The following is a 16,183-nucleotide window of genomic DNA, read 5'->3' as shown; positions in this document are numbered from 1 at the left end:
CAAAGCATTATTCACTAACTTTACTAAAGAGTATGCGGGTGTCCTGTTTGAAAGAAATATTTCCAGGAGTCAGGAGAGATATAAGTCAAAAAATTTTAATGTTTGAACACAGCAAAAAAAATGTGGAGGATAGAAGTAAGTCGATCTTTCTTATTCTTTAGCTTCCTTTTTTCTTTTTTTGGTGAGGAAGATTGGCCCTGAGCTAACATGTGTTGCCAGCCTTCCTCTTTTTGCTTGAGGAAGACTCGCTGAGCTAACATCTGTGCCCATCCTCTTCTATTTTGTATTTGGGATGCCACCACAGCATTGCTTGATGAGTGGTGTAGGTCTGCACCAGGGATCCAAACTCATGCACTCTGGCCACAGAAGCGGAGTCTGAGAACTCAACCACTGTGCCACCAGACCGGCCCCTCCTTTGTGCTTTCTTCCTGGGTATGTTTGGATATAATAGATCACTGCATCTTGAACTGTAATTACAGATAGCTGAAATCTTTTTTATAGCTAAGTTAGTAAAATTATACTACTGATGAATTTATATTCTGAATCCTAAAGAAATATGATTGAAATTATTTTTATTCCAATTAATATAATTTATATAATTTTTTAATGAATCACCCAGAATACCATCATTGAATATGCTTTCATGTTGGTTCATACACTTGGTGGATTCTCTAAAGATTTTCTTGTTGCCTCACTCTAGTATCAGTCTCCCTTATTGTGTGTAATAAATGCAATGTATTGTGATATCACTAAACATTCAACAGTTCATGCTTGTGCGAGTTCCTTAGATCATTAGAGAGAACATTTAATTGTTTTTATAAAAATTAGTGTTCTATTTTCTGATAGTTTTTTTTTTTTTTTTTTTTTTTTTTGTGAGGAGATCAGCCCTGAGCTAACATCCGCCAATTCTCCTCTTTTTTTGCTGAGGAAGACGGCCCTGGGCTAACATCTGTGCCTATCTTCCTCCACTTTATATGGGACGCCGCCACAGCATGGCTTACCAAGCAGTGCGTCGGTGCGCGCCCGGGATCCGAACCAGCGAACCCCGGGCCGCCGCAGCGGAGCGCGCGCACCTAACCGCTTGCGCCACCGGGCCGGCCCCCTGATAGTTTTTGATAGTAAGCATACACCAAAATCTGTTGTACAATTTTGAATAGATAGAGATGACTACACAATATTTCAGACTTATCAAATGAGAATCACTAGATTCTCATAAATCCATAAATCCATATTTTAATAAGCTCCATGAGTGCTTCTGACGTTTAGCCTTAGGAATGAGTTGACAAATAATCAAAGAATTCAACTGGAAGGGAGGTATGAAAAGTCATGTTAATATTCTATGGCTATGTTCACTTTATTTATAAATGGATTCCAGTGTTGAAGAACTTCTTCAAGTATAGGCACTAAATCTTCAGTCATAATAATTATGATACATGCAAAGAAATGTAATCTATAAGACAAAACTACAAGACAAAATTAGACTCACGTATATGGAAAAATTGTAATTAAGGTATCCTCTTATTACCCAAAAAATGCATTTTAACCTGTTTCCTACTAATTCACTTACTAATTAAGTTATCCAAAGGATTTTCTTCTAAATTCTTCAACTTAGGGAGAAGGAATACGAGGCATCTCAGAGAATAGTTTTTTTATCAGTTACGCTAACATTGTGATCAAGTCTTTAGTTGATACTTTGCATTGTCTCTTGTTTCTTTTAATTTATTATAAAATTATTGATGAATGGCCCTAGTTTTAGAATGGACAGCTAGAGCAGAAGCTTGAGTAAGCAAGGAAGACACCATAGTCCTTTTGAATCTTTTTATTTCCCTGAAATTAGATAGGGCATCTCATATATCTACTAAAAAGTAGGAAAGAATGAAATTGTGTAGTGTCTTTAGGTATACATCCTCTTGTTAATCAATGTTAAAACATTGATATATTTATGTAGTCTAATGTTACAAGATGGAAATCCTTAATTTACTACTTTACATTTGTTTGTCTGAGCAGCCAAGCTCTGTTAACTAGACATGGTCTTTACTACATGTTTATTCACAGACACTGTACCCTATAAATTTTGTTTGTGGTGAGACATGAGAGTGAGAAAATGGATGTTGCCAGATGAACTAAGCCATGACTTACATACGGAAGTTTGCAGTGGTTGTTACATCTCTGAATAGAAATTTATGAACTTACATTAAACAAGTCCGTCAGGTGAAATATGTGCAAGATTCACTGCATAAAGTTTCTGAACTCCGATGTAAAATGTAGTCTTAGCTTTCCATGGCCCTCTATAAAATGTCCTCTATCAGTTATGCTTTACTTAATTGTTTAACCTGATAGAATATTTTAAGATAAAGAGAAAAAACTAATTGGGAAATCAAATGTAATTTCTGGACTTTTTAAATATTTCTAATTCACCAGTAAGAGTTTCCTCTTAATTACATTTAGTGTTGAAAGGCTTGTCCAGGGACACTATCCATGCTCCTAAAGATTGCTTTGCTTTTTTTTTTGCCTTAAGTATTGTACTGTATGTACATAATGATCAAGCATCTCAATACCAAGCCACAAATCATGGCATTTTATAACAAGGCACAAGCAGAGATAGGACATTCAGCCAATTCTACCAGATGTGTTTCCCAGTTGGAAAAAAGAAGAGAGATATTGTATATTCATAGAAGAATTATTTAACATCTGGAAAATATAGTTCAAACATATGTACTTCCTATTTTGATCATCATTTATACAATGTAACCAGGTTGTGATTTCTAAGCATTTGCTATATTTTCTCTTTCTGTGAAAGTGTCCTGTTCATACACCATAAAAGAGACATGTATGATTCTATTCTCCTCTTCATTATATCGCAGCCCATTGTTATAGTTAAAAATTTATTTAATTGAAAACTAAGGGCAAATTTTAAATTCGTAGTCAATATATAAAAGCACAAATCCACCCTTCTTTCCACGCACACTAAAATGACAATGTATTTCTTAGTCATCATCTGGTTCAGAGTGACTGGGATGTAAGCCAATGCCCAGAGCTTTTCCCAAACGCCTTGTGCATACGGTACTGAGGAGTAAGCCATTTAAGGAACTGGAGGCACATTTCACAGAAAGCTCTCTGTAAGAATTTTAAAAGCGTAATTCCTACCTGCCATTAAAAGCCAAATACAAAGACTGATACTAATAATCTACATCAAAAAAACAAAAATTTTTTTTTAATAAACTAATCGTAATATTTTAAGAGTTAGGAGAATTTTAGAGCAATAATATACTAAAGGCAGAGCTGTAGATACGTTCTTCAAAAAGAAGGAATGAAATCAGTAAACCTTCAGCCTGCCTTGGGATCTCAACTGAGCATGAACTGTAATTTTTCTGATAATCTCACTTGCATCGTGCTCTGAGGTAAGTCCTTTGGGACAGAGACACTGACAAAACCATCCAATCAGCTGCTAAACAGACTCATTATGAGGATAAATTAGAGGTCCCTCTACCTGAGTATGTTAGAAGAGTATATTTTAAATGGGCTTTGACTCATGGATGTGTACTAACATCTGTATAGTGGCTCAAGAAAAGAGTTTTAAAACGTAAATAGAATATAACACGATGAACTAGAATTAAAAAGTTTGGAGTACGTTTTGTAAAATAAACAGTGTTTTCTCTGACTTTATATTAGTTTTGATGAAAGCGTCAAGAGCATCTTGGTGTAAAATAGACAAGAACAAATGAATGACTGGAAAGAAGTGAAGAGACAAGGTAATCACTTTTTTTATATATAAATGAATAAGTTGAATTTCAAAATACTCAAGTGATTTTCCCAAGCTCATGAAGCTAATTAAAATCAGAGCCAATTCTAGAAGGTAAGATTGAATGAACGTCATGTGTTCATGTATTTAGGATTTGTGGAAATTATACATGTACTTAACTCCAGTTTTTGCATGTTCTCTGCGTGAAACCTTCTTTGCCTTAAATCTTTCCATGTTGGTTTTGATAATGCTTACCCAGGGAAATCTTCCCATAACCTTCTCTTCCTCAAAGTCTTCTAGTTACGTGGCCTGCTCTCCTATGTTCCCTTTGTATCCAGCACTCAACTCCATCAGATCACTGTAACTCACCATTCTGAGTCTGTTTGATGCTATCTTCCTCTCTTTAGACTCTAAGCTTCTTGATGGCTGAACTCTGACCATTATTTTTTGTCACCTCAAAACTCAGAGAGTCGTTTGATACATAATAGGTAGTCAATCAATATTTTTTATTGCACACAAAGTTGCAAAATTATATAGTAACTATATTGTTCTTTAAAAATATATACATACACATACATATATATTTATTTTAGATAAAGAAAAAAATTGCAATTTAGAATCTATGAAGAGGTTTGGAAAAATCAGGTCCATGATTTACCCAGTTATAATCTATGTCAAAACTGTGCTTTCTACATTTACAGAAGGTAGAGATTTTACTCAGGATGAATGAGGAGTATATTAGACAAAGGTCACGAGTATGTCCCTAGAGATACTTTCCAAAGCAAAGAATATAACTTAAGAATAAGGGAGGAAATATTCAAATATCATTATTATGATATTACTCTTAAATTAACTAATCCAAAATTAATCTTTACTTCCCCATTACCTAACATTTAGAAGAGACTACATCAGCATGGCTCTCAACCATAAAATGTCTCACATCTACCAGGGGAAGAGATATGCAAGCAAATGGTTGTCAGAGATGTGAGAAGAAATATAAAGTATGTATAAAGTGATTCTAGAATACAAATATGAAATAGGTAACTCAACATGAGAAGTAGCTCTTCACAGAAGAGGTGAAATTTTGATAGGCCTTAAAGGTAAAGTTTTCCCTTTGACTCTCCATTTCTCTTGTAGAGAGGGTTACCAGGAATGGCAAAGACAAAAGCAGAGAAGCAAGGAAGGGCATGTTATTGACAAATGTAGACCAATGATAGTAATTGGACCAGTGGATGTCCACTGATGGTTGGGAGAGTTGAATGGAATTGGGATTATAAAAATATTCAGGGATGAGATTGTGAAAAGTTACATATGCTTTCAAATATAATTCACACTTTATTTTTAATAAAAAAGTAAAATGGTTTGTATGTACAAATGTCAGAGTTTTGTGTTTTGGAAGTGGAGAAAAACAACTGAAAGGAAAAGAGACCAGAAAAATAAATGAAATTTGGATAAATCTGTCTTTCTTTCCAGTCTAGTCTATTGTTTGTTCTTTTACTGCTCTGTCTTCAGACTCTAAGTAGTGTCAGGAAATTAACAGTAAATTGAAACAGGCTTCTAAGGAAAGAACAGTTAGACATAAGCAAGACAAATGTTAAGGATCAAATATGTACAGTCTTCATCATAGAACAGAGTGGAAGGTGTTGTTTAGAGCTCTTGATAGGTAGGTTGCTTATCTACTTGTGTTGGTGAAAATGGTCATGGTGTGTAGCTGTCTAGAGTGCAGTTTTTGAAATTGTGCTTATAACTACTGGTACATCATGAATTTGATTTTTAGAATCTTGACAGTTTTGGATATTTGGATTAATTAGAATAGAAAAAATTACAGTAGAATGCAAAAAACAAGATAAGTGCATGCCAGGTAATGAGAGTATTGTTCTGGATAAATTTATTACCTTCATGACATCATGTAACAAATACTTATTTCTGTGATTCGTGGGGAAAAAAGTTTGAGTCTGAGAGCTAGTAGTCTAGAGAATGGTCTTGGTCTGAGCAGCCCAATAAATAAAAATTTTAGTTTATTTCTGCTGTTCTCTTTCCTTTTTCCCTTTTCTTTGCTCAAAATTGACTTTTATTTTTAATACACAAATTAGAGATTTGGAATGGATGGGTTACTACGTCTTATTTATCTTAATTTCCATGTTGTTGTAATTAGACTTTAAACTTCATCTGTATTAGAGTTTCAAAAGGGAATATATAATCTATTTAGAATAAAATTAAGGTGATTAAGTATTCTTTGAAAGTTGTTACTTGTCACATAGTGTTTCTCAATAAACATATTGATTGAAACAAACAGAAAATAACTAAATGTATTTTTGATAAACAATAGTTGTAAGTACAAAAGAGCTATTAGTAAATTCTGAAGAAAATTTGAAGAAACACAGACTCTTATTTTATTTGTATATTTATTCTCAGTGTAATTTCCAGACTGTATAAAGCAATTTGTATGAGTTTATCCAAGAAATCTTTGTTTTCCTTTCTCAGGTATGAGGATAGAGAGAGAGAGAAAAAGAGAGAGTGAAAAGGAAAAGGAGTAGGAGAGAGACGTGACATTTGACATTAATAGTAAGAACCGAGTTCTATAATTTTTACACTTTCCTAAAATAAATTTAATTGGGATATTCAATAATACAATTATGAAAAGCAATGAAAATGAATAAGAAAAAATAAATAGAAAGATATACAACTTAAAGTAGGAAAAAAATTAATACACAAAATGTAATTCAGATCTATGTTTATTTAATAAAAGGTAAAAAAGTTGAAAGAGACTTATAAATTGACTTTTAATGAGATAAATTTCCAAATATCTTGCAAAGAAACTATCAATTTTATTATAAATAGCAATATATTATAAAATCATATGGGGATTCATTCTCTTTGATCATGTAAGTTCATATTTTAGAGATAAAAATGTTTGTGCAATATTATAGCAAGCAAAGTCTGGAAATAATTTGTTCCTAACAGCAGAATAACTAAGATATGAAGTACTGAGAGCATAGTGATCAGATGCGGACTCCTGAATCAGAAACACATGGATTTGAAACCCAGCTAACTGTACTCAGACGAGCCAGGAGATTTTGTTTTGGTTGTTTCTGTTTCAATTTCCTATTCTTCATCTGTAAAGTGGGCAAATAATGTGGTTTTTACATAAAGGTTTAGTGAGATTAAATGAGATAAATAAACACCTGATTGCACCTTCCATACATACTTGTTTTCAGTATTGCATTATTCACATAACTGTGAAGAGTTGCAACCTATATAGTGAACATTAAGTGATAAATTACTAAGGTAAAATAGAAAATACGAAACTATATTTCCACCAGCACTGGGGCAAGGTGGGGTTGTGTCTGCACAGGTACATATCTATCAAAGTGGTGCCACTGCAGAAGGTCTATTTTCTTTTTAGTTATTAATGTTAACATCTTTTCAATAAAAACAACTTAAACATCTTAACAAGTCGGGTCGTAGTTTTAAGTAGCTTAATGCACAAGACCTTCGAACAGAAACTAGGGCAATGTGGACTGTTCCATAGCCCCCATCTTTGTATTTCAATGGATTTGAGAGAAGAGCAATGTGCCTTTTCCACATATACCTCTTTTCTGCTCTCCCTCTGATTCCCAGAACCTCAGTATTCCAATGACCTCTACATTAGCAACAAAATCTCTTTACAAGATATTAGAATGTAAAAACACCACTTATAGGAATGACAACTTGAACTTAACTCTTTTCTCTACTTCTTCATGCAGATGCCGTGAAGAGATATGGCTCAGATAAATTGCACCCCCATAAAAGAATTAATTCTGGTAGGCCTCACAGATCAAAAGGAATTGAAGCTGCCCCTCTTTGTGATATTCCTATCCATCTACATTGTCACAGTAGTAGGCAATCTAGGTTTTATCCTAGTCATTAGAACAAATGCAAGACTCAACGCACCAATGTACTTCTTTCTAAGCAACTTGGCTTTTGTCGATTTCTGTTACGCTTCTGTCATTACACCCAAAATGCTTGGGAATTTCTTGTACAAACAAAATGTAGTTTCCTTCTATGCATGTGCTGCTCAATTAGGCTCTTTCCTCACCTTCATGGTATCTGAGTGCTTGCTACTGGCTTCCATGGCCTATGATTGACATTTGGCCATTTGTAACCCTCTTCTTTATATGGTCTTTATATGGTCATGATGTCTCCAGGAATCTGCATTCAGCTTGTAGCTGTCCCCTATTGCTATAGCTTCCTGATGGCGCTGTTTCATACTGTCCTCACCTTTTGCCTCTCCTATTGCCATTCTAACATCATCAGTCGTTTCTATTGTGATGACATGCCTCTCCTGAGGCTAAGTTGCTCAGACACTCACTTCAAACAGCTATGGATTTTGGCCTGTGCTGGTATCACATTCATTTCCTCTGTTCTGATTATCTTTGTCTCCTACATGTTTATTATTTCTGCCATCCTGAGCATGCACTCAGCTGAAGGAAGATGTAAAGTCTTCTCGACTTGTAGCTCCCACATGCTGGCAGTCACCATATTCTACGGAACCATAATCTTTAGGTATTTACAGCCAAGCTCAAACCATTCTCTTGACACAGATAAGATGGCCTCTGTCTTCTATACAGTCATCATTCCTATATTGAACCCCTTGATCTACATCCTCAGGAATAAGGATGTGAAAGATGCCCTGAAAAAACTCATCAGCCGTAAGAACAAGGCTTTTGTGCTCAGGACGTTTAAAAAAATGATTTGCATATTAAAAGTGTACTTTCCTTCATGATCTCTTTTTGTTTGTCTGTTAGTAAAACTAGCAGAGTGCCTTGATCTTTGTTGATTATCACTAAAGATTTGTTCACTGTAAAATGAAATCATTCTCTTAATTCTTTGTAAGCAAGTCTGACTTAGAATTATAATTTATATGTGGAAAGTACCATAAGAAGTCACATTGTGTTATTTTTCAAATGAAAAAATATATTTTAAAAGTTCATTATCTCATCTGATAGCTACATAACTAGGAATTCGTCAAGAAGAGACAAAAGCAAAGGCACCATGAAGACCCAGTTCAGGATTATAAGAGTGCTTTAATAATATATTCCAAATTAAATGCCAAGAGAAAACTGTAAACCAGTGATTTCAACTGGGAGTGATTTTCCCCCCAAGGGGCATTTGGCAAAGTCTGGAAATATTATTGATTTTCACAATGACAATGTGGCGTAAAGGAATCCTATTTCTACCTAGAGGGTTGAGGCTAGAGATGCTGCTACATAACCTAAAATGCTCAGGAAAGTCTCTCACATAAAAAATTATCAGTCCAAAATGGTAACAGTGCCAAAGCTGAGAAAGCTACCCTTAACAATTGTTTTCTAAATTGTTATATAGATTGTTTTCTAAATTGTTATATAGATTTCATTCATGTCAAGCTGGTGATTAGTGTTGCTCAAGTCTTCTGTAGCCTTGCTGGTTTTCTCTTTATTTGTTCTATCAATTATTAAGTGCTATCAAATCCCAGTTGAATTACGTTTTTTGCCTTTCTTATCTGTCAGCTTTTATTTCATATACTTCGAGGTGCCTTTGTCAGTTGTACATGAATTTATAATTGCTAAATTTACCTGATATTTTTTCCTATTGTGATTATTAAGTAGCCTTCTTTGTTGCTGGTAGCATTTCTCGCCTTAAAGTTTATTTTTTTCTGGCTTTAAATAGAACCATTCCAGATCTATATAACAATTGTTTAGAAAACAAACTTTTCTTTAATAATGTTTCTAGAGAAAACATGAAATTGTGAAAATTGTTATGTGCGTGATTTAAAATTTGATTTCGTATGTTATTGAAATTAGATTCATTTTAATGACATGCTTGGGGATCCAGGGTTTCCATTGTAAAAATTTATCACAATTTTTTATAATTTATTCCACAATATGAGGAAGTTTTTAGATAACTATATTCACACATTTACTTTATTTGTAGAGAATAATGTCATACTAAAGAAAGAGCTGTAGATGTGTGGTTCTGCAAAATCAGAGAATAGTTAATTAACAGTTAATTAATCACCAGCCTGCCTTGGGATCCCAATGAGGTGTGGACTGTAAGTTTTCTGATGATCTTAATTGCATCATACTCCTAAGAAAGATCCTTTGGGATAGAGTCACTGACAAAACTGCAGTTTGTTGCTGCCCAAATCCACTTGGAGAAGAAATAGGAACACCGTCTACCCAGGTAGTTTCATAGATTGTATTTAAAACTTGGGATCCAAATGAGTATTTTAAAAATGAGGTAGAATAGAATGTAAGGATTTTAGAATAAAATATTTTAGGTGGCATTTTCTGAAATAAAGGTAAAGAGTGTTTCCCCTAATTTTACTTCAGTTATGTATGTATGTGCTGTTATATAAAATGCGTTTCTTATTAGTTTGAAATAAAAAAAAATAGAGATAGATTCTATCATAGACTCCAAGATAGACTCAATTAGACCATTTGGCAATGTCAGGCACTCAATTGACTAGACTGTAATCTGTGTCAAAACTGCCCTTCCCATTTTTGTACAAGCTAGTCATTTTACCCAGGATGAGAGGTGAGCACATTAAAATCAAGTCATCAATATGTCCCTTAATATATCTAAGTAAAGAAAATTAATTATGAGCAAGGGAAATAAATAACAAAATATTACTACAAAAATTAATCTTTGATTTCCCATTACCAAGCACCTAGAAGGGGCTACATCAGGAAATGAACAAAAAAGGGATGGCTTCCACCCATGAAGTCTGCAATCTATCCAGAATAAAATATGGAAACAGATGGCTGCCATAAATGTGAGGTGATATGTGAGTTATGTATAAAATGTTTCTGGAACACAGAGATAAAAACTGGTGGATATCACAGCATGGAAATTAGAAATCAAGAAGGTCTTTACAAGAGAGGTAGGATTTTGATAGGCTTTGAAGGACGAATAGGACTTTTCTCTCCAACTCTTCATTCACCGTTCACCTTGTAGAGATGAGCATAGTGAGAAGCACTTAAAAAAGTAGCAAAGCATTTAAGGCCATATTGTAATTGAAGACAGCAAAAAAATTATTCTAATGAATATAATTATTATTAGATTACCATGTATTGGTTGTGGCAGAAGGGAAGAGATGTGAGTAGAATTCGAATATAAAATATCATGGATTAGATGGTAAAAGATCATATATAATATGCTTCCAAATATATTTACATATATATGCATACTCTCCCTTAAAGATAAGATGAAATGGCATACTGAAATTCTTATAGCTGCTCAACAGTGAAGCCTTAGCGGGTATCTTGGTAAATTTCCAATTCAATAGTTGGATTATTTCAAAAATGAAATTTATCTATTTGTGGGACCACTAACTAGGCTTTTAAAAGCTTTGATGACCTACCCACCTCATGTAATGATAATTGGCAGCAGTGATCAATATTATCAAAGAGGTTGTCCTCTTCCCATAGAATGTGGTGGAAACATGCATACATACACACTTAAAAATTATTTTTAATTTTTCTGCCTGTGCATTATGAAAAACATCTACCTTCTCCCGGTATATTCTTTCATCTGTTTCCTGACGTAACAAAATATATCAATTAGGCTATATATTTGTCTTTTGTTAATTTATTCTTTGCTGAGACTTTATCTGAGGAACTAAAATTTTAAGACATTCTTCTCTATCTTTAATTTAAAAGGCATATTGCATGTAAAGATTTGACTATAGCCATCTGCATCCAACGGTTAAGAATTTTCCGTGTTTTTCTGCTTCGCTAACCTCCAAGTCCTGGAGGTATCTCACTCTGACCCACAAGCACTGTCTACCCTGCTTCCAGGGAATTTTGAAAGTGATCGCACTGACTTCTATGTTCATCTACCTTTTAATGTACGGGTGGAACACTTCTTTTTTGAGGAAGATCAGCCCTGAGCTAACATCCATGCCAATCCTCCTCTTTTTGCTGAGGAAGACCGGCCCTAAGCTAACGTCTATTACCAATCCTCCTCCTTTTTTTCCCTTTTTCTCCCCAAAGTCTCGGGATAACACTTTTTTAACATATTTTCTATTTTAAAATGTATTTGTGTCTGCTCTGTGCTGGGGGTAAATAATTTTCTTTTAATATTCACAATCATTTTAGATATAAAATAGCACCATTTATATATTAGGAAATTGAAGAACAAACTAGATTTTTGACATGCTAAAGTTTATGCTACTAGAGAGTAACAAAGCCAAATTAAAATACTGTTCTCTCAATTTTGATCTTTCTATTATAAGGAAATATATACTATATTTTTTAAAGAAATATATACTGTATACTATATTTCTTTCTACTATATCCTGCTTGGCTTAAATCTCAAAATGCCATTTTTCAACAGTTATATCTGTTATTAGAAAAGCAATTGTTCATTATAGAAATGCTAAATGTGCTAGAAACTCCAGTGCTTTTTACTTCTCACAGATATAAAAGACCGAGGGAATCCAAATGGAAATTTTACACTTACTCTTTAAGAAGGAAATTGCTTGTGTTTTATATTTCAGCACACAAGCCAAAAAAGTTGGAATAATTTTACTAAAGGACACAATTACTAGTACATGACATTGCCATGATTCAAACTCTAGTATCATATTTTTTCAATGCTATGCCATACTGCTTTTTAATATGAAATATCATTACCATCATGATGAAATAAAATTTATTTCTATTAAGAAGCTATTAAGAAGCATTAGGACAGAAGAATCTAAATGTGTGGGCCAACTATTTGTAAGACTGTAACTGATGATGGAAAGAAAGCTTGCTGGTGTAAACAGTTAGGATAGAAAATTCAGTCCAATTCAGCAAGTATTTTCTAAGGACCTACTGAATCGTGACTACAGAAGAACTATATAGCTTTAACGTAGACAATGAAGACATTGAAATTGTTAAAGGTTTTGCCATCAATTTAACTGGAGACTGTAGCCAAGAAATCTAGAGAAGAGTGGGACTTGGAAGGGCATCAATAAGAGAATTAGGAAAGCTCATCAAATGTAAGGAAGTGTCGTTAGAGACTCAGGCGAAGATTATCCACACGCTCGTGTTCCCGGTTACCGTGAATGGGGGCGAAAGCTGGACAGTGCAGAGGCTGACGGGAAAAGTCGATTTACTGAACCATGGCATTACAGGAGAGCTCTATGGATATCCTGCACTACCAGAAAGATGAACATGTGGGTCCTAAGGCAAATTAAGCGTGAATTATCTCTGGAGGCAAAAATGATAGAACTGAGGCTGCTCTACTTTGGACACGTCATGAGAGAGAGAATTCTTTGGGAAAGACATAATACTGGGAAAAGTGGAAGGTAGCAGGAAAAGAGGCAGATGAAATATGAGATAGATTGACTCCATAAAGGAAGCCATAGACATGAGTCTACAGAAGCTGAGTAGGGCTGTTGAGGAGAGGACATTGTGGACATCACTCATTCACAAGGTCACCAGAGTCAGAGGCGAGTTGATGGCATGTAACAACAACAAACTGAATTCTTACTGCTGTGCTGAAAGTTCTGGAGGGAGAAAAGGGAACAATATGCCTTTCTCCAAAGATGATCAAGTTCCCTATGGTCTTGATTCGATGTTAGCAGACACTTGATTATCAAACATATATCTTTGAGTATATATATGCATATGCATATACACACATATATATTTACAAACACATAGATAGACACTTTCCTATATGTATACACACACGTATTTCATCAGCAAAGGAACACAGAATAAAAATGGTGGTACTAAGTGAAAGGAAAAGGTTATACTTTTTATCTGAAAATAAATGTCCGAGGAGCCAGAGATATTTCTGTTAGGAGGTAGTTGTAAGCAAAGTATATTTGCATTTCCGAGTTGGTGGCAGTGAGAGGGTAGCCGTGGGGCAGGGGAGGGGAGGAGCTAAACTGTCCTCAGGAAACATTACTAGATGGTGAATACACTTTAGTACATCATGGCCTGCATTTCTTAATGAAATTGAATTTCTTATTTCAGAGAAAATATTAGTGCATTCTGGTAATCCTTCTGGATCTGTGCATTCTCATGTCCAGGTGTGAGACCATCATTCTAGATATGTGTATGTGTTTTATGACACCTATTACACAGATTTCTTGCAGTGGTCCATGGCCAAAAAATGTCTTAAAGCCTCTAGTCAAGAAAAGGGTTAGGGACCGGCCCCGTGGCTTAGCGGTTAAGTGCGCGTGCTCTGCTACTGGCGGCCTGGGTTTGGATCCCAGGTGCACACCGATGCACCGCTTCTCCGGCCATGCTGAGGCCGTGTCCCACGTACAGCAACTAGAAGGATGTGCAACTACGACATACAACTATCTATTGAGGCTTTGGGGAAAAAAAGGAAGAGGATTGGCAATAGATGTTAGCTCAGAGCCGGTCTTCCTCAGCAAAAAGAGGAGGATTAGCATGGATGTTAGCTCAGGACTGATCTTCCTCACAAAAAAAAAAAAGAAAAGGGTTAGTGTGATTAGCTGTATAAACAAGTGCATAATTGTCTCTTCCCTTTTTAAAATTTTTTGCTCATAATGGACTTTCATTTCTTGATATGTAAGCTAGCATATATGAGATTGAAGTTTTACTAGGGCTATATTTTCCTACATGCCAACATTGCTATCATTAGAAATTAAATATCTATCTGTGCATCGGGGTTCCAAGATGGAATATCAAAAATTTAGAATAAAGTTACACAAAGTTTTTGCTAAAGAAACATCTTAAATTAAAGCAAACAAAAAAATCAATAGTGTAAAACTTTTTGAGACGACCTGCGCAAGAGTTGTAGTTTTTAAGAGCCATTAATCATTGAAAAGACGGGAAATATGAGTTACTTTATCTGTGCAATATTTACAACAAGTCTAATTTCCAGTGTGTACAAAGCAGTTTATGTTTTCTCACAATTGTATTTAATTTTTTGTATGGAAAAAGAAAGAGACAAAATGACATGACATCATGAGATTTAGTAACAAGAATCTTTATTTCTATACATGTTATCTTGTCCTAAAGTGAACCTTATGTTGACATTCATATTCCAATTATGACAACAGTTCAAAAGGATAAGTAAGGGCCGGCCCCATGGCTTAGCGGTTAAGTGCGCACGCTCTGCTACTGGCGGCCTGGGTTCGGATCCCAGGCGCGCACCAACACACTGCTTCTCCGGCCATGCTGAGGCCGTGTCCCACATACAGTAACTAGAAGGATGTGCAACTATGACATACAACTATCTACTGGGGCTTTGGGGGGAAAAAAAAGGAGGAGGATTGGCAATAGATGTTAGCTCAGAGCTGGTCTTCCTCAGCAAAAAGAGGAGGATTAGCATGGATGTTAGCTCTGGGCTGATCTCCCTCACAAAAAAAAAAAAAAAAAAAAAGGGTAAGTAAAACATATGAAGACATTCCAATTAAAATAATACAATAATGTAATAAAAATTAACACAAAAGTAATCCAAATCTTATGTTTCTAAATAAATAATAAAGTAGAAAGCCATGCAAATTGATATAGATCTATTAGAAATTAGATATCACTTTTATTTTAATTAAGTAAAATATTTGTAAAATTTGGAGGTAATCATTGCATTTGACCAGGTAAGTTAATGCTTTACATATAAAGATGTCTGTGAAACACTGTACCAAAACAGTTGGAGAAATTTAGGCATGCAACAATGGAATAAACTGGATGTGTTGAGAACATAGTGGTGGGTGGGCTCCTACATCAGAAAAACACCAGTTTGAATTCCAACTGTGCTAGAGACTAGCTGTGTGGGCTTAATTCAGGTGCTTAACCTCTCAGACTTCTCTCCCTTGTCTGTAAGATGGCCATATAAGAAACGAAGTAAACAAACACCTATAAAGCATGTCATTGTGCCTTTCCTAAAGTACCCATTCTCAGGATGTGCATTATTAACACAATTATAAAATTATGTGGCAACCTACAGTGACCTCTCTGCAGTAAGTAATAAGTGTAGAATAGACAAATAGAGCATTCTACATCTGTCAGCAGTGCAGCAATGTGGAGTTTGTATCACACAGGCTCGATGACTGGTCTCTCAGAGTGATGTTACTGCAGGAGATTCATTTTCCTTTATGTTACTAATGTTAAGACTTTTTCAACAGAAACAATAGTTTTGAAATTTTGAAAACTAATGTTAAATTTTAAATAATATAATGCACAAGAGTTTTGAACAGAGAGCCAATGTGGACCGAATCTCGTAGAGCTCTTCACTTCATAAATGCAATCGATTTGGGCGAGAGAAGAAAGCCTTTCCAACACAATATCTTATTTTGCTCTTTGTCCCACCCTGAGAATCCAAATATGCTAATAATTTTAATATTAGTATGTTCATATTAACAATAAAATTGTTTTTCAGGATATTAAGATTTAAATTTAATTTAACTAAGCTGGATTTAATTCTTCTCTCTTTATCCAGACACACTCAAGACGC

The 16,183-nt window shown here is 34.8% G+C and overlaps 1 pseudogene; it reads left to right on the top strand.

Moving 5' to 3' along the window:
• The first annotated feature begins 7,503 nt into the window (after positions 1-7,503).
• Positions 7,504-8,507, top strand: LOC131395360 (olfactory receptor 8U1-like; annotated as a pseudogene).
• Positions 8,508-16,183: the final 7,676 nt, after the last annotated feature.

This window comes from Diceros bicornis, chromosome 31, assembly GCF_020826845.1.
Source record: "Diceros bicornis minor isolate mBicDic1 chromosome 31, mDicBic1.mat.cur, whole genome shotgun sequence".
NCBI lineage: Eukaryota > Metazoa > Chordata > Mammalia > Perissodactyla > Rhinocerotidae > Diceros > Diceros bicornis.
The sequence above is the reverse complement of the archived record's forward strand: the minus strand, read 5'-3'. Positions and strand labels throughout refer to the sequence as shown.